Source organism: Aegilops tauschii, chromosome 4, assembly GCF_002575655.3.
Source record: "Aegilops tauschii subsp. strangulata cultivar AL8/78 chromosome 4, Aet v6.0, whole genome shotgun sequence".
NCBI classification, from domain to species: domain Eukaryota; kingdom Viridiplantae; phylum Streptophyta; class Magnoliopsida; order Poales; family Poaceae; genus Aegilops; species Aegilops tauschii.
In genome coordinates, this window is record NC_053038.3 from 380,868,541 (window position 1) to 380,893,457 (window position 24,917).

General features: G+C 51.0%; 1 long non-coding RNA gene across 5 annotated transcripts; it reads right to left on the reverse strand.

Moving 5' to 3' along the window:
• Nucleotides 1–6,481: 6,481 nt before the first annotated feature.
• LOC109743651 (uncharacterized) lies at nucleotides 6,482–9,306 on the reverse strand. 5 transcript variants are annotated; one of them, XR_002228124.4, is made up of 6 exons: nucleotides 8,869–9,293; nucleotides 8,595–8,717; nucleotides 7,743–8,175; nucleotides 7,371–7,579; nucleotides 7,020–7,243; nucleotides 6,482–6,801 (listed from the first exon to the last, which is right to left on the reverse strand). It is a non-coding gene; the product is annotated as an uncharacterized lncRNA (long non-coding RNA). The 5 variants fall into 5 exon arrangements; XR_005754678.3 differs by having other exon boundaries at nucleotides 7,743–8,193; XR_005754679.3 differs by having other exon boundaries at nucleotides 7,743–8,193; nucleotides 8,595–8,770.
• Between the last annotated feature and the right edge of the window lie 15,611 nt (nucleotides 9,307–24,917).

A 24,917-nucleotide genomic window follows, 5' to 3' on the forward strand; every position in this document is an offset into this window, starting at 1 on the left:
TCTCTATAGATCTTGATGCTCAATATGTAAGCAGCTTCACCGAGGTCTTTCTTTGAAAAACTCCTTTCAAACACTCCTTTATGCGTTGCAGAATAATTCTACATTATTTCCGATCAACAATATGTCATTCACATATACTTATCAGAAATGCTGTAGTGCTCCCACTCACTTTCTTGTAAATACAGGCTTCACCGCAAGTCTGTATAATACTATATCCTTTGATCAACTTATCAAAGCGTATATTCCAACTCCGAGATGCTTGCACCAGTCCATAGATGGATCGCTGGAGCTTGCATATTTTGTTAGCACTTTTAGGATTGACAAAACCTCCTGGTTGCATCATATACAACTCTTCTTTAATAAATCCATTAAGGAATGCAGTTTTGTTTATCCATTTGCTAGATTTCATAAAATGCGGCAATTGCTAACATGATTCGGACAGACTTAAGCATAGATACGAGTGAGAAACTCTCATCGTAATCAACACCTTGAACTTGTCAAAAACCTTTTTGCGACAATTCTAGCTTTGTAGATAGTCACACTACTATCACTCTCTGTCCTCCTCTTGAAGATCCATTTAATCTCAATGGCTCGCCGATCATTGGGCAAGTCAATCAAAGTCCATACTTTGTTCTCATATATGGATCTTATCTCAGATTTCATGGCCTCAAGCCATTTTGCGGAATCTGGGCTCATCATCGCTTCCTCATAGTTCGTAGGTTCGTCATGGTCTAGTAACATAACCTCCAGAACAGGATTACCGTACCACTCTGGTGCGGATCTTACTCTGGTTGACCTACGAGGTTCAGTAATAACTTGATCTGAAGTTCCATGATCATCATCATTAACTTCCTCACTAATTGGTATAGGCGTCACAGAAACTGGTTTCTGCGATGAACTACTTTCCAATGAGGGAGCAGGTACAATTACCTCATCAAGTTCTACTTTCCTCCCACTCACTTCTTTCGAGAGAAACTCCTTCTCTAGAAAGGATCCATACTTAGCAACGAATGTCTTGCCTTTGGATCTGTGATAGAAGGTGTACCCAACTTTCTCCTTTGGGTATCCTATGAAGACACATTTCTCCGATTTGGGTTTGAGCTTATCAGGATGAAACTTTTTCACATAAGCATTGCAACCCCAAACTTTAAGAAACGACAACTTTGGTTTCTTGCCAAACCATAGTTCATAAGATGTCGTCTCAACGGATTTAGATGGTACCCTATTTAACGTGAATGCAGCTGTCTCTAATGCATAACCCCAAAAATGATAGTGGTAGATCGGTAAGAGACATCATATATCGCACCATATCTAATAAAGTACGGTTACGATGTTCGGACACACCATTACACTGTGGTGTTCCAGGTGGCGTGAGTAGTGAAACTATTTCACATTGTTTTAACTGAAGGCCAAACTCGTAACTCAAATACTCTTCTCCACGATCAGATCGTAGAAACTTTATTTTCTTGTTACGATGATTTTCCGCTTCACTCTGAAATTATATGAACTTTTCAAATGTTTCAGACTTCTATTTCATTAAGTAGATATACCCATATCTTCTCAAATCATCTGTGAAGGTCAGAAAATAATGATACCTGCTACGAGCCTCAATATTCATCGGACCACATACATCCGTATGTATGATTTCCAACAAATCTGTTGCTCTCTCCATAGTTCCGGAGAACGGCGTTTTAGTCATCTTGCCCATGAGGCACGGTTCGCAAGCATCAAGTGATTCATAATCAAGTGATTCCAAAATCCCATTAGTATGGAGTTTCTTCATGCGCTTTACACCAATATGACCTAAACGGCAGTGCCACAAATAGTTTGCACTATCATTATTAAGTTTGCATCTTTTGGCTTCAATATTATGATTATATGTATCACTATGATCGAGATCCAACAAACCATTTTCGTTGGTGTGTATGACCATAGAAGGTTTTTATTCATGTAAACAGAACAACAATTGTTCTCTAACTTAAATGAATAACCGTATTGCAATAAACATGATCAAATCATATTCATGCTCAACGCAAACACCAAATAACACTTATTTAGTTTCAACACTAATCCCGAAAGTATAGGGAGTGTGCGATGATGATCATATCAATCTTGGAACTACTTCCAACACACATCATCACCTCTCCTTTTACTAGTCTCTGTTTATTCCGCAACTCCCGTTTTGAGTTACTACTCTTAGCAACTGAACCAGTATCGAATACCGAGGGGTTGCTATAAACACTAGTAAAGTACACATCAATAACATGTATATCCAATATACCTTTGTTCACTTTGCCATCCTTCTTATCCACCAAATAGTTGGGGTAGTTCCGCTTCCAGTGACCAGTACCTTTGCAGTAGAAGCACTTAGTCTCAGGCTTAGGACCAGACTTAGGCTTCTTCACTTGAGCAGCAACTTGCTTGCCGTTCTTCTTGAAGTTCCCCTTCTATCCCTTTGCCCTTTTCTTGAAACTAGTGGTCTTGTTAACCATCAACACTTGATGTTTTTCTTGATTTCTACCTTCGTCGATTTCAGCATCACGAAGAGCTTGGGAATTACTTTCGTCATCCCTTGCATACTATAGTTCATCACGAAGTTCTACTAACTTGGTGATGGTGACTAGAGAATTCTGTCAATCACTATTTTATCTGGAAGATTAACTCCCACTTGATTCAAGCGATTGTAGTACCCAGACAATCTGAGCACATGCTCACTGCTTGAGCTATTCTCCTCCATCTTTTAGCTATAGAACTTGTTGGAGACTTCATATCTCTCAACTCGGGTATTTGCTTGAAATATTATCTTCAACTCCTGGAACATCTCATATGGTCCATGACGTTCAAAACGTCTTTGAAGTCTCGATTCTAAGCCATTAAGCATGGTGCACTAAACTATCAAGTAGTCATCATATTGAGCTAGCCAAACCTTCATAACGTCTGCATCTGCTCCTGCAATAGGTGTGTCACCTAGCGGTGCATCAAGGACATAATTCTTCTGTGCAGCAATGAGGATAATCCTCAGATCACGGATCCAATCTGCATCTTTGCTACTAACATCTTTCAACATAATTTTTCTCTAGGAACATATCAAAAATAAACACAGGGAAGCAACAACGCGAGCTATTGATCTACAACATAATTTGCAAAATACTATCAGGACTAAGTTCATGATAAATTTAAGTTCAATTAATCATATTACTTAAGAACTCCCACTTAGATAGACATCCCTCTAATCATCTAAGTGATTACGTGATCCGAATCAACTAAACCATGTTCGATCATCACGTGAGATGGAGTAGTTTCAATGGTGAACATCACTATGTTGATCATATCTACTATATGATTCACGCTCGACCTTTCGGTCTCCGTGTTCCGAGGCCATATCTGCATATGCTAGGCTCGTCAAGTTTAACCTGAGTATTCCGCGTGTGCAACTGTTTTGCACCCGTTGTATTTGAACGTAGAGCCTATCACACCCGATCATCACGTGGTGTCTCAGCACGAAGAACTTTCGCAACGGTGCATACTCAGGGAGAACATTTTTATCTTGAAATTTTAGTGAGAGATCATCTTATAATGCCACCGTCAATCAAAGCAAGATAAGATGCATAAAAGATAAACATCACATGCAATCAATATAAGTGATATGATATGGCCATCATCATCTTGTGCTTGTGATCTCCATCTCCGAAGCACCGTCATGATCACCATCGTCACCGGCGCGACACCTTGATCTCCACCGTAGTATCGTTGTAGTCTCGCCAACTTATTGCTTTTATGACTATCGGTACCGCTTAGTGATAAAGAACAATTACATGGCGATTGCATTGCATACAATAAAGCGACAACCATATGGCTCCTGCCAGTTGCCGATAACTCGGTTACAAAACATGATCATCTCATACAATAAAATATAGCATCATGTCTTGACCATATCACATCATAACATGCCCTGCAAAAACAAGTTAGACGTCCTCTACTTTGTTGTTGCAAGTTTTACGTGGCTGCTACGGGCTTAGCAAGAACCGTTCTTACCTACGCATCAAAACCACAATGATAGTTTGTCAAGTTGGTGTTGTTTTAACCTTCGCAAGGACCGGGCGTAGCCACACTCGGTTCAACTAAAGTGAGAGAGACAGACACCCGCCAATCACCTTTAAGCAACGAGTGCTCGCAACGGTGAAACCAGTCTCGCGTAAGCGTACGCGTAATATCGGTCCGGGCCGCTTCATCTCACAATACCGCCGAACCAAAGTATGACATGCTGGTAAGCAGTATGACTTATATCGCCCACAACTCACTTGTGTTCTACTCGTGCATAACATCAACGCATAAAACCAGGCTCGGATGCCACTGTTGGGGAACGTAGTAATTTCAAAAAAATTCCTACGCACACGCAAGATCATGGTGATGCATACCAACGAGAGGGGAGAGTGTTGTCCACGTACCCTCGTAGACCGAAAGCGGAAGCATTATCACAACGCGGTTGATGTAGTCGTACGTCTTCACGATCCGACCGATCAAGTACCGAACGCACGGCACCTCCGAGTTCAGCACACGTTCAGCTCGATGACGTCCCTCGAACTCCGATCCAGCCGAGTGTTGAGGGAGAGTTTCGTCAGCACGACGGCGTGGTGACGATGATGATGTTCTACCGACGCAGGGCTTCGCCTAAGCACCGCAACGATATTATCGAGGTGTAATATGGTGGAGGGGGGCACCACACACGGCTAAAATATCGTATATCAATTGTGTGTCTATGGGGTGCCTCCCTGCCCCCGTATATAAAGGAGCAAGGGGGAGGCGGCCGGCCAAGGGGAGAGGCGCGCCAAGGGGGGAGTCTTACTCCCACCGGGAGTAGGACTCCTCCTTTCCTTGTTGGAGTAGGAAAAGGGAAGGGAGAAGGAGAAAGAAGGAAGGGGCGCCCCCCCTCCCTAGTCCAATTCGGACTAGTCCATGGGGAGGGGTGCGGCCTCCCTTTGGGGCCTTTCTCTCCTTTCCCGTATGGCCCATTAAGGCCCAATACGAATTCCCGTAACTCTCCGGTACTCCGAAAAATACCCGAATCACTCGGAACCTTTCCGAAGTCCGAATATAATCGTCCAATATATCGATCTTTACGTCTCGGCCATTTTGAGACTCCTCGTCGTGTCCCCCGATCTCATCCGGGACTCCGAACTCCTTCGGTACATCAACATACATAAACTCATAATAAAACTGTCATCATAACGTTAAGCGTGCGGACCCTACGGGTTCGAGAACTAAGTAGACATGACCGAGACACCTCTCCGGTCAATAACCAATAGCGGAACCTGGATGCTCATATTGGTTCCCACATATTCTACGAAGATCTTTATCGGTCAGACCGCATAACAACATACGTTGTTCCCTTTGTCATCGGTATGTTACTTGCCCGAGATTCGATCGTCGGTATCTCGGTACCTAGTTCAATCTCGTTACCGGCAAGTCTCTTTACTCATTCCGTAATACATCATCCCGCAACTAACTCATTAGTCACAATGCTTGCAAGGCTTATAGTGATGTGTATTACTGAGTGGGCCCAAAGATACCTCTCCGACACTCGGAGTGACAAATCCTAATCTCGAAATACGCCAACCCAACAAGTACCTTTGGAGACACCTGTAGAGCACCTTTATAATCACCCAATTACGTTGTGACGTTTGGTAGCATACAAAGTGTTCCTTCGGTAAACGGGAGTTGCATAATCTCATAGTCATAGGAACATGTATAAGTCATGAAGAAAGCAATAGCAACATACTAAACGATCGAGTGCTAAGCTAACGGAATGGGTCAAGTCAATCACGTCATTCTCCTAATGAGGTGATCCCGTTAATCAAATGACAACTCATGTCTATGGCTAGGAAACATAACCATCTTTGATTAACGAGCTAGTCAAGTAGAGGCATACTAGTGACACTCTGTTTGTCTATGTATTCACACATGTATTATGTTTCCGGTTAATACAATTCTAGCATGAATAATAAACATTTATCATGATATAAGGAAATAAATAATACTTTATTATTGCCTCTAGGGCATATTTCCTTCAGTGGGCCCAGAGATACCTCTCCGTCATACGGAGTGACAAATCCCAGTCTCAATTCGTGCCAACCCAACAGACACTTTCGGAGATACCTGTAATGCACCTTTATAGCCACCCAGTTACGTTGTGACGTTTGGTACACCCAAAGCATTCCTACGGTATCCGGGAGTTGCATAATCTCATGGTCTAAGGAAATGATACTTGACATTAGAAAAGCTCTTAGCAAACGAACTACACGATCTTGTGCTATGCTTAGGATTGGGTCTTGTCCATCACATCATTCTCCTAATGATGTGATCCCGTTATCAATGACATCCAATGTCCATGGTCAGGAAACCATAACCATCTATTGATCAACGAGCTAGTCAACTAGAGGCTTACTAGGGACATGTTATGGTCTATGTATTCACACATGTATTACGGTTTCCAGTTAATACAACTATAGCATTAACAATAGACAATTATCATGAACAAGGAAATACAATAATAACCATTTTATTATTGCCTCTAGGGCATATTTTCAACAGGGCGTGCCCAGGGGGTAGGGCGCGCCCCACCCTCGTGGCCAGGGTGTGGGCCCCTATGGTATTTTCTTCACTCAGTATTTTTTTATTAATTCCAAGAATGACTTCCGTGGAGTTTCAGGACTTTTGGAGTTGTGCAGAATAGGTCTTTAATATTTGCTCCTTTTCCAGCTCAGAATTCCAGCTGCCGGCATTCTCCCTCTTCATGTAAACCTTGCAAAATAAGAGAGAATAGACATAAGTATTGTGACATAATGTGTAATAACAGCCCATAATGCAATAAATATCGATAGAAAAGCATGATGCAAAATGGGCGTATCAATCATCTTAGTGATGCACAACCAAATATAAAGCTAGCTGAGGATGGCCGTTTTGATGTTGCTTGGCTAGCTTTCTATATAACGAAGGTTCAATATAGAATTTTGATATACCTCAATTAGCCCAGCATAATGGTCCCGTGAGGAATGAAATAGGCAACCGGGAGGCTGATATGCTTACACACCATCAACATAAGATAGCTTCTCATAAACTACATCCGTGTATGACCATGGGTAACATCCGAATTCCTCAAATCAGTAGGTATTCTGCAGACTTGATTCTCCATAAAAATATGATAAACATGCACACCTCTAGAGTTCTTTCTTCTCTGAAAAATCTGAAAACATACCAAGATCTGATTATAGAATAAAAAAATTTGATTCGTTGAATAAGAAATTCGTACAAATATGCATGACAAAAACTGAGATCTCAATTGTTTATTTCTAAGGAAATTTGAGTCACACCTCAAATCTTCAGGCAGAGGTAGTCTATTGTAGACACAATCATAAACTTGCTAGAACCCTGTCGTGCAAATTACCAACAGAAAATTTGACTTCCTTTATCTATTGGAGGCTAACTGGATTCAATATCCATCTAATATCCTCAAAAGATGAGGTTTTTGGGGAGTTCTCTATGAATCAGAGCCTGCTCCAAAGCCTGTTGTGCAGTGATCCTACAATCAAACAGAAAGGTACATTTTGTAATATGTATTATTAAAGAACTGACGGACCATTCATTTTTCTCTAATGCGATGAATTTTTCAACCATTACCAATGCGCAGACCTTTGATGATTCAACTCACATTAACCATGTAAATATTCAGAGCAGTGGGGTACCTTGTTGTCGACCATTAGAGAAACTTCTAGTTATGCTTCACCGGCCACAGTCTCTACACGACGCCACTGCCCTCTCCTTGTCCTTCTTCTTTGCTCTCTCCCTTTTTGAACTCTTCTCTCTCGCTGGGAAGCAAATCCCATGACGCTTTGTGAAGGCAAGTAGCTTAACAACACTAATGAGACTGAATGTGCAAACTACATGAGCACCAAGATACAGGGATATTACTATCGGACGCGACCATCAACAAATTCAACTCTAGTGTTAATAATTGTTGCCCGTAGGAAATAAAGCATCCTCTTTAATAGTTTGTTGCCTCATTTGTAGAAGTCGAAGTCTGTCTAAGGCTTCTTAACGTTGGTTAGGTAACCCTTCTCGAAGTCCTTGGGCAGGATAACATTACCGATTTTTGTGGATAACAGGCATGCCAGCTTCCTGTCAAATAGCAGCAGACTGAAAACGAATGTCACAGTGAATAACACACAGGAGGTAGAAAAGGGGTGCCTAATTTACACAAGCAATTACATAACATATCATAATTAGGCGTTGCTACTGCTATTATAGGTGTCAATATATATGAAACAAATGTATGGTTAGCAGGAGGCCACCCGTCGAAAGAATTAACATGACAAAAGGGCCATCAGCTTTCCCCCAAAAATGGCAGATCCGCTGCTTACTGCTCACGAAAACATCCGACCTTATGGTCAAGTCGTCCGCATTTACTATGATAAGCTTTTAAGAGTAAATGATTTAGAAATCATTATCATTTTCTAATTAAGCTGAGGCAATGAAATTTCCTATGCTGAAGTTGTACAAGTGAAAAAGAATGTTCAGGATAATGAAAAGGCACTCACATCATCAGCATTGATTTTATCCTGTCTGGAGACAATCTTCCAAATCAACTCACATTAGTAGCACTGATTTTATCCTGTCTGGAGACATGATCTTCCAAATCAACCTCGTCACTCAAGTTCATCCTAGCATACAAAAAAATCGACCTCGTCACTCAAGTTCATTTTAGCATACAAACCTGAAAGAAAGGAGGTCATCCTAATTATCAGATGCAAACAAAACATGATCTCAGAAAGGATCAAGAAACTAATATTTCAATTGTTAAATTGAGCAGACCGCAGCCAGTGCGATGCTCCTGCTTGCTGGAGTGGTGGAGGTCGGATTGAAGGCGTGGTGGTGGTGGACCATGACCAGCACGGGTCGGTGGACTCCGTCCTAAGGGTAGCGCACACCCCGACCTCAACGTCCGAGCTCCTCCCGAGGAGAGACGCCGCCGCCGTGAGCCATGTCTCCTGCCCGAGCCATTCGCTTGCATCCGCGAGTGCGCGCGCTGGAGAAGATTAGGAGAGGATGGGGAGGGGAAGAAGAACTGGGCGACAGAGTGCAGAGAAGACCGGGGGAGGGCGGAGAGGGCCGGCGGCGGCGGATGCTAGAGAGGAACGGCGGCGGAGTCGGCGGATCCGCAGCGGCGAGCGGTGGTGGGGCGACGATGGGGCGAGGGCAGCGACGGATCCGCTCGTGAGAAGGAGAGGGGCTCGGGCTATTGGGGACTCCGGGTTGATTCTTAAAGAGGTCATGGACTTTTTTGCAACAACGAAGCGTTTTCCCAGTTCCACTTAAAAAAGGAGTGTGGGTTCAATTATCAAAAGGCACAGGGACTTTATTGCAAAAACGGCACGGCGGTGAACCCGACAGACTCAACCCGAGCTTTATTATTAGTGAAAAGATTGCTTGAGTTTATCCCTCTACACCATGTCATCTTGCTTAATGCATTACTCTGTTCTTATGAACTTAATACTTTAGATGTATGCTGGATAGCGGTCGATGTGTGGAGTAATAGTAGTAGATGTAGAATCGTTTCGGTCTACTTGACACGGAGGTGATGCCTATGTTCATGATCATGCCTAGATATTCGCATAACTATGCGCTTTTCTATCAATTGTTTGGCAGTAATTTGTTCACCCACTGTAATATATGCTATCATGAGAGAAGCCATTAGTGAAATCTATGGCCCACGTGTCTATTTTACATCATATTAGTTTCCCTTCAACTAGCTATTTCTATCACCGTTTATTTTGCAATCTTTACTTTCCAATCTCTACAACAAAAATACCAAAAATATTTATCTTTTTATCTTTATCAGATCTCACTTTAGCAAGTGGCCATGAAGGGATTGACAACCCCTTTATCGCGTTCGTTGCAAGGTTTTTGATTGTTTGTGCAGGTACTAGGCGACTTGCGTGTAGTCTCCTACTGGATTGATACCTTGGTTCTCAAAAACTGAGGGAAATACTTACGCTACTTTGCTGCATCACCCTTTCCTCTTCAAGGTAAAACCAACGCATGCTCAAGAGGTAGCAAAGTTGTTCTTGTTGGGGAAGGACTTGGCCTTGTCTTTTCAAAAGAGCTTGCCACCATTGTCTTCCCACTTCTCATATGGACACTCCGCAACAAAGTGGCTCACATTGCCACAATTATAGCAAGTCCTCACACGTTGCTTGCCCTTGGCACCACTTGAGTTGCTCTTGTTGAAGTTGGGCCTTGAGTTCTTCTTGCTCCAAAATTGCCTTGAAACGAGAGCCATGTGCTCATGATAAGCATATTTTGTATCTTCGGGGTTGCTCTCCTCTTCTTCCTCTTCATACTCTTCTGCCACACTAGCCTTGGCCTTCAAGGCAAGGTTGGGCTTCTTTGCTCTTTGAGAACGCAACAACACATTGTCGGCGGTCTTGTCCAAGATCCTCATTGCCACAAACTCATCCAAAACTTCACTTGAGGACAAGGTGTGGAAGTCCGGCCTTTGATGGAAGACGGAGTACATGGCCTTATGGTAAGGCATCATGGCCTTGAGAAACTCGTGCTTGATCCAATTGTCATCTGTATCCTTGCTCCCATGATCTCGGAGTGAGACCGCGAGAGTGGTTAATCTCCGGTAAAGCTCACGAGGTTCTTCATGCAAACTCATCGGCTTCATCTTGCACCACTTCATAGTTGAAGCTTTGAATGCTTGCGCTTCCCTTGTAAATGGAAGCAACATGGTGCCATGCTTCCTTGGCCACGATCACTGGTGCGCGTCGATCCTAAACAAACAGTTTTTAACCTCTTTCCACGACGGCATCTGGAACCGTCGGCAAGTGAGTGTGGGCGATAGGGGGGGTCCTTCCCACACGACGCAGAAACTGTCGGGGATATGCCCTCCTGGCACACACGTTCAGCAAAATGAGGTCGTGTGCGACCGGCGAGCGTGCAAATACGGAAATACGTACAGTATAGCTAAAAAAAATACAATTATACGGCAAAATTGTTTCCGGTCGCAAGTACATCCCACACAGTCAGTCCCCGCTAAAAGTTTCCGTTCGTATGTACATCCCACACAGTCGCTCCAAGGAAAACATTTGCGCAAGGTGGCGTAATGCAAACAGTTTTGAAGAGAATGTCATGTGTGATTGTTCATTGATCCAACACGGTTTATTCCTAGAAACTGTGTGCGTTGCCTGAGGTCATCGCCCATGGTGGTTTCTCATTAACCGTTTGCAATAGGAAAACCCAATTAGCGAGCTAATTGGCCAATTAGCGGGCTAATTGCCCTATTATTAATAATCCATTTACTAATCTAATTGACATTCATATTAAGCACATAATATATTCCATTTCCATATTAAGGAAGCAGGATTTCATAATTGAAATACATCAGAGTACAACATGATATTGCTTCAGCACTCAGCTACCCCATTACACAACTGCACCAGCAGCAAGTTTCACATGCAACATCTAGAACCTTTCGAAATTAGCATCTTAGAAGGTACATAGAGAGATGCAACTTTATTGAGCCTTCATTCATGTTGAAGGTCTTTGCAACTTTACGCTAGTGCCTGTGGATGATTAACCGTCCATTCTTCAACCTCTTCAGGAACACTTCAATATTGAACCATGGGTGTTGTATGAAAACTTTCCTCGCCTCCTGACCACAGAGGTGGTTTGAGAGGTAATCATCAATGAAGCCTGAAAACAAGGATGTGCATAAATATCTTCTCTATATTGGAAATGGGGCAAAGGAATACAAAAAGGCAAGGTATAATAGTTAGTACCACCTTGTAAACCTCAGTTCTTCCCATTGTTTCCCTTTATGCTCCATTAAAAGAAACTAGGAGATCCAGGAGTACCAACTATACCATGCTCCATTAAAAGAAACTATGTTAAAACTGCTTTATGTGATCTTGGAGCCGGTGTTAGTGTTATGCCTCTCTCTTTATATCGTAGGCTTGATTTGAATAAGTTGACACCTACTGAAATATCTTTGCAAATGGCTGATAAATCAACTGCTATACCTTTTGGCATTTGTGAGGATGTGCCTGTTGTGGTTGCAAATGTTACTATTTTAACGGACTTTGTTATTCTTGATATTCCCGAGGACGATAGTATATCTATTATTCTTGGAAGACCTTTTTTGAATACTACAGGGGCTGTTATTGATTGCAACAAAGGCAATGTCACTTTTCATGTTAATGGTAATGAGCATACGGTACACTTTCCGAGGAAACAACCTCAAGTTCATAGTATAAATTCTATTGGAAAAATTCCATCGATTATTTTTGGAGGTTTTGAATTTCCTCTACCTACTGTCAAGATGAAATATGATATTCTTATTATTGGGGACGTGCATATCCCCGTTGAGGTAACATAGTATTATTCGAAATTTCTCCAGTTCCATGTTATTCGGAATGAGTTTGTTAACAAGACCTGATCAACCTTGTTAGTGGATTCGTAGGGGACCTGGCAGTTGGGTTGTCTTCTTTTCTTTTGGTTCCGTAGTCAGACCTATGTGTGTATCTTGAATAATGTATGATTTAATTATGTATTGTGTGAAGTGGCGATTGTAAGCCAACTCTTTATCCCATTCTTGTTCATTACATGGGATTGTGTGAAGATGACCCTTCTTGCGACAAAACCACAATGCGGTTATGCCTCTAAGTCGTGCCTCGACACGTGGGAGATATAGCCGCATCGTGGGCATTAAAGCCAAGACCTAAACTCTCTCGGGAGGGCTAATCTGGAGTCCGTTCGGGGCTCCGGAGAGGGGAATCCGTCGCCATCGTCATCATCAACCATCCTCCATCACCAATTTCATGATGCTCACCGCCGTGCGTGAGTAATTCCATCGCAGGCTTGCTGGACGGTGATGGGTTGGATGAGATTTATCATGTAATAGAGTTAGTTTTGTTAGGGTTTGATCCCTAGTATCCACTAGGTTCTGAGATTGATGTTGCTATGACTTTGCTATGCTTAATGCTTGTCACTAGGGCCCGAGTGCCATGATTTCAGATCTGAACCTATTATGTTTTCATGAATATATGTGAGTTCTTGATCCTATCTTGCAAGTCTATAGTCACCTACTATGTGTTATGATCCGGCAACCCCGAAGTGACAATAATCGGGACCACTCCCGGTGATGACCGTAGTTTGAGGAGTTCATGTATTCACTATGTGTTAATGCTTTGGTCCGGTACTCTATTAAAAGGAGGCCTTAATATCCCTTAGTTTCCATTAGGACCCCGCTACCACGGGAGGGTAGAACAAAACATGTCATGCAAGTTCTTTTCCATAAGCACGTATGACTATATTCGGAATACATGCCTACATTACATTGATGAATTGGAGCTAGTTCTGTGTCACCCTATGTTATGACTGTTACATGATGAACCACATCCTGCATAATTCTCCATCACCGATCCAATGCCTATGAGCTTTTCACATATTGCTCTTTGCTTATTTACTTTACCGTTGCTACTGTTACAATCACTACAAAACCCAAAAATATTACTTTTGCTACCGTTACCATTACTATCATACTACTTTGCTACTAAATACTTTGCTGCAGATACTAAGTTATCCAGGTGCGGACGAACTCGACGAACTCGCAACACAGAAAGACACGAGGTTTATACTGGTTCGTGCCACCGTTGTGGTGTAATACCCTACTCCAGTGTGGTGGTGGTGGATTGCCTCTTGGGCTGATGATGAACAGTACAAGGGAAGAACAACCTCCTGAGGTTGGGGTGTTCTTGTGCTTGTGTAGTTGAGGATGATCTGAACCAGTTTGGGATCAGTTGCCTCCTACTGTGGTGGCTAGTCCTATTTATAGGGGCCCTGGTCCTCTTCCCAAATATAGAGCGGGAAGGGAGCCAACAACGGCGGGCAAATTTGAAGGGGGACAGCTAGTACAAGCTATCCTGACAAAAGCGGTCTTCGCCTGCGAAAAGCTCTGGGGTGACGCCGTCTTGGGCTCCACGATGACCTCCGCCTTGCCGTCCTCCTGGTCTTGGTCTTGTTGCACCAATATGGCAACCTTTGCCTGATGCCTCGGTACTCTTCGCCTGCGCTGGCCTCCTTAGCACCGAAGAGGAAATAGGGACGTTGCGCGCACTGGCGCCCGCCCGGCACCCGCCTGGTACCGCTCGTCATGGCTCACGTCACGAGAGCCTTGTGAGGTTTGCCTTGCCTTGATATCTCCGCTCCTCGTGAGCCTGCCTGGCTAGGCCACTCCAGAGGAGGTCTTGCGTTGTCCGCCTCGCGAGGCTTGGACCCTCGCGAGGGTCTTGGGTGCCTTGTTGACGAAGATGGGCCGTACGGCCTGCTGCTTGGCCACGCTGTGGGCCGCAGGCAGGCAAGTCTGGGGACCCCCGTTCCCAGAACGCTGACAGTAGCCCCCGGGCCCAAGGTGCGCTCGGGCTTGGCTTCGCGGCGAAGCCGAGGGTCAAGTTCGGAGAACCGCGGGCCCCAAAAGCCTGCGGCCTCGGTCGACGCGTGGCGGTTGATTGGACGTGGGCGTCTCCGCTTCCCCACGCTGCCTCGGCAACTCCACGACTTGACAAGTCCCTGCGACATGCCAGGAAAACCATCATTACCTACGATCGTGGGAGACGCCGGTTGGCCTTCTCTTGCTATAAATGGGGAGGGGGCGGAGCCCCCGTTGCCCATCTCTTCTTCGCTTGCTTGCTTCGTCCTCCTTGCTCCACTGCTGACAACAATGGCGCCCATTAGAAGGTTTTCCGCCGAAGAGAAAGGAAAAGCTCCCCGTGACGATCCGGGGCTACTTCCACCGAAGAAGAGGTCGATCCATCGCCGTGATGAAGCGGCGATGCAGGTGGTGATGAGGCCTTGGTGCGAGCGGCCTCCTCCGCGGTACCCGCTACCCTTGTATGCCCGAGCCGAGGGCTCGGGAGGTTGGAGTGACGAGCAGCGCCGCCCGTGCCGCGTCCGGGGCCGCTGCGCCACGGCGACACATGTCGTCGCCCCTGGGGTTCACGCCACGGACTCCTCGTGCGAGTTGGTGCTGTGGGCGCCGATGCCTCCAAGCTCCTGGATCCGCTTCCCGCGGTTCTTCTCCGACATGATGCCGCCGAGGGGGCCTCTCGAGCTCTGGTTGCAGCATGCCGACTGCAGCGCTCCGGCGACCGGAGCGGAGATCGAAGCGGTCCCCACTGGCAAGATCTTCATGACTCGTGGCTGGGGCGAGATCGCGCGGGTCTGCCGTGCGAGGGGAGCCCTCGTGATTCACTTCGAGTACGACGGCGCCTCCACGTTCTTCTTCAAGGTCTTCGACGCCGAGGGCCGTCGCCTGGAGTGCTGCCCTGGGGAGGAGCGCCAGACCGACGCGCGCTCCGCCCGCAGCTACTCCAACAGCAGTAGCCCTTGGGAGTTCGGCATCTCTCCTGAGCTTTACGAGACTTCGGAGACGAGCGACGACAGCTATGTGCCCCCGAGCTCTCGCCGCGCTCGGAGCAGGGCTGCGGCGTCCGGCCGTCGCCACTGATCTGGATGGGGTTGGCGCCGGCCTCCCGTGGCCCATTGTTGATGATGGCGTCCACCACGGAAGGGTGTAGATAGGATTTCCCTTAGTATCAGCTTTTGTTTCCTGCGAAGAATCATGAATCACCCCGTGGGGGCATGTAAGGGTCTGTAATGTCTTTGGTGCTTATCTTCCTTGTTATGAAAACTTAGTGAGTGCATGTCCCGTTAAGGCTTGGTCCTCCCTTTCTTTCCTCGCGATGGCTTGTTGCTCTACGCTGACAGGTCCCGGTCCCCAGGCAGGCTACAGCCGTCGCTGGTATGCCAGGTCGCGTGCCGTGGTCAAGGCCAGGAGGTGTGCGGCCCGAGGTCCAGTAAGAGCCCCTGAGGCGCGATGCTCATGAGGTCCCCCTTAGCGCTCAAACAGCCATGGTAAGGCAAGAAAGGAAAATGACTTGGCCACAACGGGGCTGCGGCACGGCGCGAATGACCATTAGGCCCAGATATTCAGCCGATCCTGGGGCGAAACTTATCTTGCTGACTTCACGATGATTCCTGATGTTGCGCTAGGGCTGCGCACCAATTCGCGCGGCATAGCCAGGTCGGCCCATACGAGTTCCTCTCCCCTCATGCTCTCCTTAGTGCTCTACGTCCTCAGGTCCCGGCCCTCGAGCGAGCTCAGCCGCCGCTGGTATGCCAGGTCGCGATGCCGTGGTCAAGGCCAGGGGGTGAGGGCTAGAGAGCCAGTAAGAGTTCCCGAGTCACGATGCTCAGAGCCCCCCTTTTAACGCGCAAGCGAATTGCACGAGAGAAAAAGAGACTCACGATGCCGCCTGCTATCCTTCCCTCGGGATCCCTGTGAGTAGGCACAAGAAGAAACATGGTTTGCCGTTACAGCTGTTAGCCTGCCGCTGGTTGCTCTGGGTGAGGTGAAGGCACTGAGGGCCTGGTGAGGTGACGTGCACGGCGCGTGCCGCGAGCCAGAGCTCGACCACTCAGATTTGTCGGTATGGTAGGGACGGACCCATGCACCAGCGCCGTGCCTGTGTGAAGGCCCCGGGGGAGGCGATGATCGAGTAGGCGATAGCCATTGGCAGGTTAAGCATGAAGAGCAGGTCAACTTGGATAAATGCAGGAAGATACACGCCACCGAGTCTGGCTCGAGCGGCTCAGGGATGATGCAGCCCGAGGGGCGCCCCCAGCAAGGTAAGCTAAAGATGTAAGCAAAAGGGATACATGCCACAGGGACGGACCCATGTGGCCTGGGAATAATGCAGCCCGAGGGGCGCTCCCAGCTTAAACGAACTTGGAAGGTGTCACCTGGTTCTGTAGACGAAGTAGAGTTGGTGCAGCTGAAGCTGCGCGTTGAAGGAATGGCTCCTCATGAGCCACCGGGACCCTGAGCCTCGGGAGGCTCTGGAGGTTCAGGAGGTTCCCTGAAGACCGTCTCCATCTCCTCCAGGACGGCGTGGAACCTGGCCTCCTGAGCCGCCAGGACTTGCCGCATGTTGCGCTGATAGGCCATCGCCACGCTCGGCAAGCCGAAGGGCATGCGAACGTAGCTGTGTGGTGGGCCCTCACAGCGGCCCACACGCGATGGCCAGAAGCGCTCCTGAGATGCGGCCCTGTTGAGCCCTGGGACGTCGACGCAGACACGCAGCCCGGCATCCTCGCCTGGATGGGGAGCTGCGCGTTGTGAGCGGCTGTGGCCGCGCATGGCTCTTGCTTCTTGCAGTTCCTGGGTGGACTTGGTGATGAACTCCTGGGTGGTGGGCACTCCTTGCCCTATGCTCTCCTGAGGAAAGTGTGTCGTGAGGCACGCTTCCAAGTGGTGCCCAAGCACCTCCCGCGTGAGGTTGGCAAGGTCTGAGGCTCTCCGGAAGAGAGCCCCCGAGCCCTCCCTGAGGAGGGCGCCGGGCGCGCTTTCCTATGTGGTGGAGGGAGGCGCCCCTGGAGCGGGCGCTGGACTTGATGAGGCTCCTGCTGCGACGCCATCCTCTTGAGGTCCTGTGCGGCGTGGCAGCTTCTTCTTGGGGATGGTCTCCGGAGGGCCTTCACTTCTGCTGTCGGGGTCGTCGATTGTTGCAGCTTGAAAGGCGCGCTCAAGGGAGCACACCGCATCCCTCTCTTCACACGGGACCGTGATGATCCCTCCGCTTCCTGGCATCTTGAGAACGTTGTAGCCATGATGAGTGACTGCCATGAACTTGGCCAGGGCTGGATACCCGAGAATGGCATTGTATGGCAGGCGGATGTGCACGACGTCGAAGTCGATGAGCTCGGTGCGATAGTTCTTGCGCTCCCCGAAGGTGACAGGCAGGCGGACCTGCCCTATTGGTGTGGTGGAACCGTCGGTCACTCCTGAGAAAGGCTTGGTTGGCTGGAGCTGCTCATATGGCACTTGGAGGTTGCCGAACGTGTCGACGGACAGGACGTTGAGCCCTGCGCCGCCGTCGATGAGAGTCTCGGTGACTTGCACATTGCTGATGACGGGGGAGCACAGCATAGGGAGGGCACCAGCGGTGGCTGCGCACTTGAGCTGATCTGCCGAGTTGAAGGTGATGACACATTGGGATCACCTGAGCGGGCGCGTGGCCTCGAGCTTGGGGAGCACCGCGTTCACCTCGCGAGCGAACTGTTTGAAGATGCGCTGAGAGGCTGGGGCCTGGGCACCGCCCAAGATGCAGGCAATCGCACACGGCTCCTGGAAGCCCCCAGCCCCCTCGTCCTGGTGGTGGTCGTCGTTCCTTCTTGGTGGCGGCAGCGGGGGAAGACCGGCGTTGCCGTGGGGGCGATCCTCACGAGGCGGGTCCCTCCAGGCGCCCTCGCGAGGTTGGTCCTGCCAGCGGTCCTCACGAGGCCGGTCGCGCCACTCCTGGCGCGGGCCACGGTCGTCCCAGAGTCCGCCTCCGCGGCCGTAGTCCCGGTCGTTGCGCTCGGGGCGTCGACCGTAGCGTCCTTCCCGTATGGCTCTGAGCTCTTGACAGTCACTGGTGTTGTCGGTGTTCAGGTTGTGGAAGGCGCAGAACGGTCGGCCGTTCTTGGATGACTCGGGCTGATCTCTGCCTCGCTTGGTGTCGGGCTCCGCTGCGAGCAGTACCGCCTCTTTGCACTTCACGTCCTTGGCCTTGGCCTTCTTCTCCTCCGCTCCTGCAGCTGGCAGCTCAAGGAAAGAGAGGCGCCACTCCTCAGCTCTTGCGCACTTGGTCGCCAGGTTGAACAGCTCCTGAGATGTGCAGAGCTCCTCGTGGATAGCGAGCTCTTCCTTCATCTTGACGTCACGGACGCCGTCCGAGAACGCGGAGATGATGGCTTCGTCCGTGACCTTGGGGATCTTGAGGCGGGTGTTGTTGAAGCGCTGGATGTACTTCTGGAGGGTCTCTCCTGGTTGCTGCCTGATGCGGCGTAGATCACCCGCGGCCGGTGGGCGGTCGCGAGTGCCCTGGAAGTTGGCGACGAAGCGGTCGCGCATCTCGTCCCAGGAGGAGATCGAGCCGTGCTGCAGGTTCAGGAGCCAGGAGCGGGCCCCATCCTTGAGAGCCATGGGAAACCAGTTCGCCATGACTTTTTCGTCGCCGTTGGCCGCTTCGATGCTCAGCTCATAGAGCTGCAGGAACTCCGCGGGGTCGGCGGTGCCGTCGTAGCGAGGAGGCAGATCTGGCTTGAACTTGCCTGGCCAGGCGACGCTACGCAGTTCGGGGGTGAAGGCGCGGCAGCTGGCCGTGGTCGCCGGGGCCCGCTTCTGAGGTGGAGCTTGGTCTTGGCGAGGTCCGTGCTGCGCCGCTGCAGGCGGCACGCGGTCTTGACGAGGTGGCGCGGGGAGCGCTGGTGCAGCTTCTCGCGGCCGCGGGATTTCTTGGCAGCTTCTTTCTTCATGCGCAGGCGCAGTGGATTACGCCGGGGAGGCGCGCGCCTTGGTGCCAAGGGACCGTCTTGGGGTTGAGGTGGTGGAGGCACGCCATGAGCCCCGTCGCCCGCGGCTGGTTGAGGGGGAGGCAGAGAGTGGGCCGGCGCCGGAGAGCCCCCTGCGGCACGAACGAGCTCGGCGACGCGGTGGAGCCACTCCTCATAGAGGTCGTCGACGGGGCGGTAGCGCGGGAGCTCGTTCGCCGTGATGAGCGCGGCCCGTGCCTCCATGGGAGCACGGTGCGCGTGAGACGAAGAACCGGCAGGGGTAAGTGATGGAGTAGCGGTGCGGCCGTCTTGCCGCACCGAAGGATGCAGCGAGGACGCCTGCTGCTCGTTCCCCGCCGGGCCGGTGGCAGCGTTGGTAGCGGGAGACGGAGAACGACGAGGTGGCCCGCCTACGGGAGCCGTCTGAGCGACGCGGGCGGAGAGGGCAGCCCGACGCTCAGCTCGAGCACGGCGAGCGTCCGCCATGGAAACGACGGAGCGATGGAGCAACGAACTGATGGAAGGGAAACTACAGCGCACCCCTACCTGCGCGCCAAATGTCGGATTTGGGGTTCCGGCTAACCCTTAAGGTTCGAACACTGGGGTGCGCACGAAGTCTCTCCCTCCTACCGATCTACGCTCTAGATCGCTAAGATCTCGCGGACAAACTTGACGAACTCGCAACACAGAAATACATGAGGTTTATACTGGTTCGGGCCACCGTTGTGGTGTAATACCCTACTCCAGTGTGGTGGTGGTGGATTTCCTCTTGGGATGATGATGAACAGTACAAGGGAAGAAAAGCCTCCTGAGGTTGGGGTGTTCTTGTGCTTGTGTAGTTGAGGATGATCTGAACCAGTTCGGGATCAGTTGCCTCCTACTGTGGTGGCTAGTCCTATTTATAGGGGCCCTGGTCCCCTTCCCAAATATCGAGCGGGAAGGGAGCCAACAACGGCGGGTAAATTTGAAGGGGGACAGCTAGTACAAGCTATCCTGACAAAAGCGGTCTTCGCCTGCGAAAAGCTCTGGGGTGACGCCGTCTTGGGCTCCACAATGATCTCCTGTCGGCGTTCTGGGAACGGGGGTCCCCAGACTTGCCTGCCTGCGGCCCACAGCATGGCTAAGCAGCAGGCCATACGGCCCATCTTCGTCAACAAGGCACCCAAGACCCTCGCGAGGGACCAGGCCTCGCAAGGAGGATGACGCAAGACCTCCTCTGGAGTGGCCTAGCCAAGCAGGCTCGTGAGGAGCGGAGATATCAAGGCGAGGCAAACCTCATGAGGCTCTCGTGACGTGAGCCATGACGAACGGTACCAGGTGGGTGCCAGGCAAGCGCCAATGCGCGCAACGTCTCTATTTCCTCTTTGGTGCTAAGGAGGCCAGCGCAGGCGAAGAGTACCGAGGCATCAGGCAAAGGTTGCCATATTGGTGCAACGAGACCAAGACCAGGAGGACGGCAAGGCGGAGGTCATCGTGGAGCCCAAGACGGCGTCACCCCAGAGCTTTTCGCAGGCGAAGACCGCTTTTGTCAGGATAGCTTGTACTAGATGTCCCCCTTCAAATTTGCCCGCCGTTGTTGGCTCCCTTCCCGCTCGATATTTGGGAAGAGGACTAGGGCCTATATAAGTAGAGCTAGCCACCACAGTAGAGGCATGGAATCCTCACGCCACAAGTTCACAAGCACAAGAACATCTCAACCTCAGGAGGCTGTTCTTCCCTTGTACTGTTCATCATCAACCCAAGAGGCAATCCACCACCACCACACTGGAGTAGGGTATTACACCACAACGGTGGCCCGAACCAGTATAAACCCCGTGTCTTTCTGTGTTGCGAGTTCGTCAAGTTTGTCCGCAAGATCTGAGAGAGCTAGAGCGTAGATCGGTAGGAGGGAAAGACTTCGCGCGCACCCCAGTGTTCGAACCTTAAGGGTTTGCCGGAACCCCACATCCGAAATTTGGCGCGCCAGGTAGGGGTGCGCCGGAGCTCCTCTCCACCAACCTGCGCCCCGTGCCGCCGCGCTTCGCTCCCATGGCAGGTGCGCCGCCACCCGCCTCTGCAACCGGCACCAGCAGCAGGGAGTCTGGGTACCGAGCCCTGGCCCCCGCCCTACGGCAGGTGCAATAGCCAACCAAGTTCAAGCCGGAGATGCCGCCGGGTTACAACGGGGTGGGAGATCCGGTGCCGTTCCTGGGGGCATACAAGGAGGCCGTCCTTGAAGCCGGCGGCGACGACAAGATCATGGCCGACTAGTTCCCCATGGCCCTCGCCGGCGAGCCACGCGCCTGGCTGCTCAACCTCCCGGGGTCCACGGTGGCGTCCTAGGAGGAACTCCGCAACCTCTTCACCGCGCGCTACGCGGTGCCGGCGCACCACGCAATCGCGGCGCTGCTGGGTGGCTCTCAAGCACCGCCTTCGGATTGCCACGTCAAGCCTTTCTTCCGTCAGATTGGGGCAACCTCCAAGCGCCCGGGGGCTCCGCCGGGTTGGGCTGCGCCGGAGGCCGACCTCACCTTCGACTCAGAAGACCACCCCGGCTCCACCGCCAGCTCTGGCATACTCCTAATGCTCTGCACGCCTACCATCTGCAACGTGGCCGTCACCAAGACCCTCATCGACGGTGGTGCCAGCCTCAACTTGCTCTCCGTAGAAGCCTTCAGCCTCCTCCACGTGCCGCCCGAGCGGCTCAACCTCAGCAAGCCTTTTTCGGGAGTGGGTGGTGGAGCTGCCCACTCTCTGGGGCAAATCTGCCTCCTTGTCACCTTCGGCAAACGTGACAACTACCGCACTGAGCTGGTGGACTTCGACATCGCCTGCATCGGTCTCCCGTACAATGCCATACTCGGGTACCCGGCTCTTGCTCAGTTCATGGCGGCGACTCGCCCGGCTTACAACCTCATGAAGATGCCAGGGAGCAAGGGCGTCCTCACCATCAAGGGGGACACTAAGGAGGCAGTGACGGCGCTCAGGCTCGCCTTCAAGACCGCGGCAGCAACGCAACCAGCCGGCGCCAGTACGCCTGAGGCCAAGGAGACCGCGCCCGCCAAGAAGAAGCAGCTGTTCACCCAAGACAAGGCAGAAACCAAGCAGGTGCCGGTCAACGAGGACGGGTCTTCAGGAGCCACTTTCACCATAGGAACCGGCCTTGACCCGGAGCAAGAAGAAGCTCTGGTGAGGTTTTTGCGCGCGAACAAGGAGATATTCGCGTGGGAGCCCAATCAGCTGGTAGGGGCCCCGAGAGAGGTGATCCAGCATCATCTAAGGGTATGCCCCAACATACGCCCCTTGAAGCAGCGGGCAAGACGGCAGTCCACCGAGAAGCAGGCCTTCATCGTCCAAGAGACGCGCAAGCTGGAGGTAGCAGGTACCATCCGAGAGGTTCGATACCCCGAATGGCTGGCAAACCCTGTCGTAGTACCAAAGAAAGGCGGGAAGGAACGGATGTGCGTCGACTTCACCAACCTTAACAAAGCTTGCCCCCAAGATCCGTTCCCACTCCCACGCATCAATCAAATCATCGACTCCACCGCCGAGTGCGACTTGCTATGTTTCCTGGATGCATTCTCAGGATACCACCAGATCAAGATGGCGGTGGAGGATGTGGAGAAGACAGCCTTGCTGACACCATGCGGGGTGTACTGTTACACCTGCATGCCTTTCGCGCTACGCAACGCAGGTGCCACCTTTCAGCGGTTGATGCACATCGCCTCGGGGCGGCAGCTCGGCAGAAACACAGAGGCCTATGTTGATGACATAGTAGTCAAATCTCGCGAAGCGAGGACATTGATTCAGGATTTGGAGGAGACCTACGAGAGCTTGCGTCAAGTGAACTTGAGGCTTAACCCGGAGAAGTGTGTGTTTGGTGTCCCCTCCGGCAAGCTACTGGGGTTCCTCGTATCCCACAGAGGGATCGAGGTGAACCCGGAGAAGATCAAGGCCATCGAAGACATGAGCCCGCCACAGACTCTCAAGGAGATGCAGAAGCTAGCAGGGCGAGTGACCGCACTAGGGCGTTTCATCTCCAAGCTAGGCGAGCGTGCCTTGCCCTTCTTTAAGCTCATGAAGAAGAAGGGCCCGTTCGAGTGGACCCTGGAGGCCGATCGGGCCTTCCAAGACCTCAAGAAATATCTCACCAGCCCCCCGGTGATGGTGGCACCGCGGCCTCTCGAGCCTCTGGTACTCTACCTTGCTGCCACCCCGTACTTTGCCAGCGCGGCGCTGGTGGCGGTTTGGGAGGAACGCCAAGACAAGGGTGTGCCGCGCCAAGCCATAGCTTATGCAGCGCCGGGTCAGGAAGGCACAGCAGGGCCATCAGCGGCGGAAGACCAAGCTCAGCAGGGCAACATCGCAGAAGCTCCTGAGGACGGTCAGGTCTCAGGAAACCCACCACCTCATGATACACCCCAATCTCCGCAGGACCCGAGCCTCGTCAGTGTGCCAGCCCTCGTCGAGCACCCGGTGTACTTCGTTAGCACCGTACTGCGGGACGCAAGGGCGCGCTACCCCATGCTGCAAAAGCTCCTGCTCGCACTCTTGGTGGCCTCGCGCAAGCTGCGGCACTACTTCCAGGGCCACCCCATCAAGGTCGTCTCAGCTTACCCATTGGAGAGGGTACTCAGGAGCCCTAACTCAGCCGGAAGGGTCGCTGAATGGAACATCGAGCTGCAAGCATTCCAGCTGGAGTTCAGCACTACCAGGTTCATCAAGGGAGCCGCGCTCGCCGATTTTGTGGCAGAATGGACAGATGCCCCGGCTCTTGAGGAAGGAGAAGACCGGTCCACCTCCCCAGGAAGTGAGGCACCAGACGGCTGGGTCATGTATTTCAATGGCGCCTTCGCGCACTAGGGCGCGGGGGCTGGAGCAGTGCTCATCTCGCCCACTCAGGACAAGCTTTACTACGACGTGCAACTCTGCTTCCAGCACGGCAAGAAGGTCTCCAACAATATCGCAGAAAACGAAGGCCTCATAGCTAGCCTGAAGGCTGCGGCGGCTCTGGGGGTGAAGCGCCTCACCGTCAGAGGCGACTCGCAACTCCTCGTCAACTTCTCCAACAAGGTATACGAGCCAAAGGACGAGCATATGGAGGCCTACCTCGCTGAGGTGCGCAAGATGGAAAAGCGGTTCTCGGGCCTGGAGCTGCAGCACGTGCCCCGGGGCACCAACAAGTAAGCCGACGACATTGCCAGGAGAGCATCCAAGCGGCAACCACAAGAGCCCGGCGTCTTTGAAGAGCGGCTCTTCAAGCCATCATCTATGCCACCTCTTTCAAGCATGACTCAGCCTCGGGAGGAGCTCCCACAGCCCCCGACCACGGGAGCCCCGGCCTGCGGGCCGACCACAGGAGCTCGGCTGCTCTTGGCGCTCGAGCCTCAGGAGGAGTGCTGGACCAAGGAATTCAAAGGGTACCTGATGCACGGGACGCTGCCGGAGAAGGAAGAGGACACGGAGCGCGTGGCCCGGCAAGCCACGGCATACTGTATCCAAGA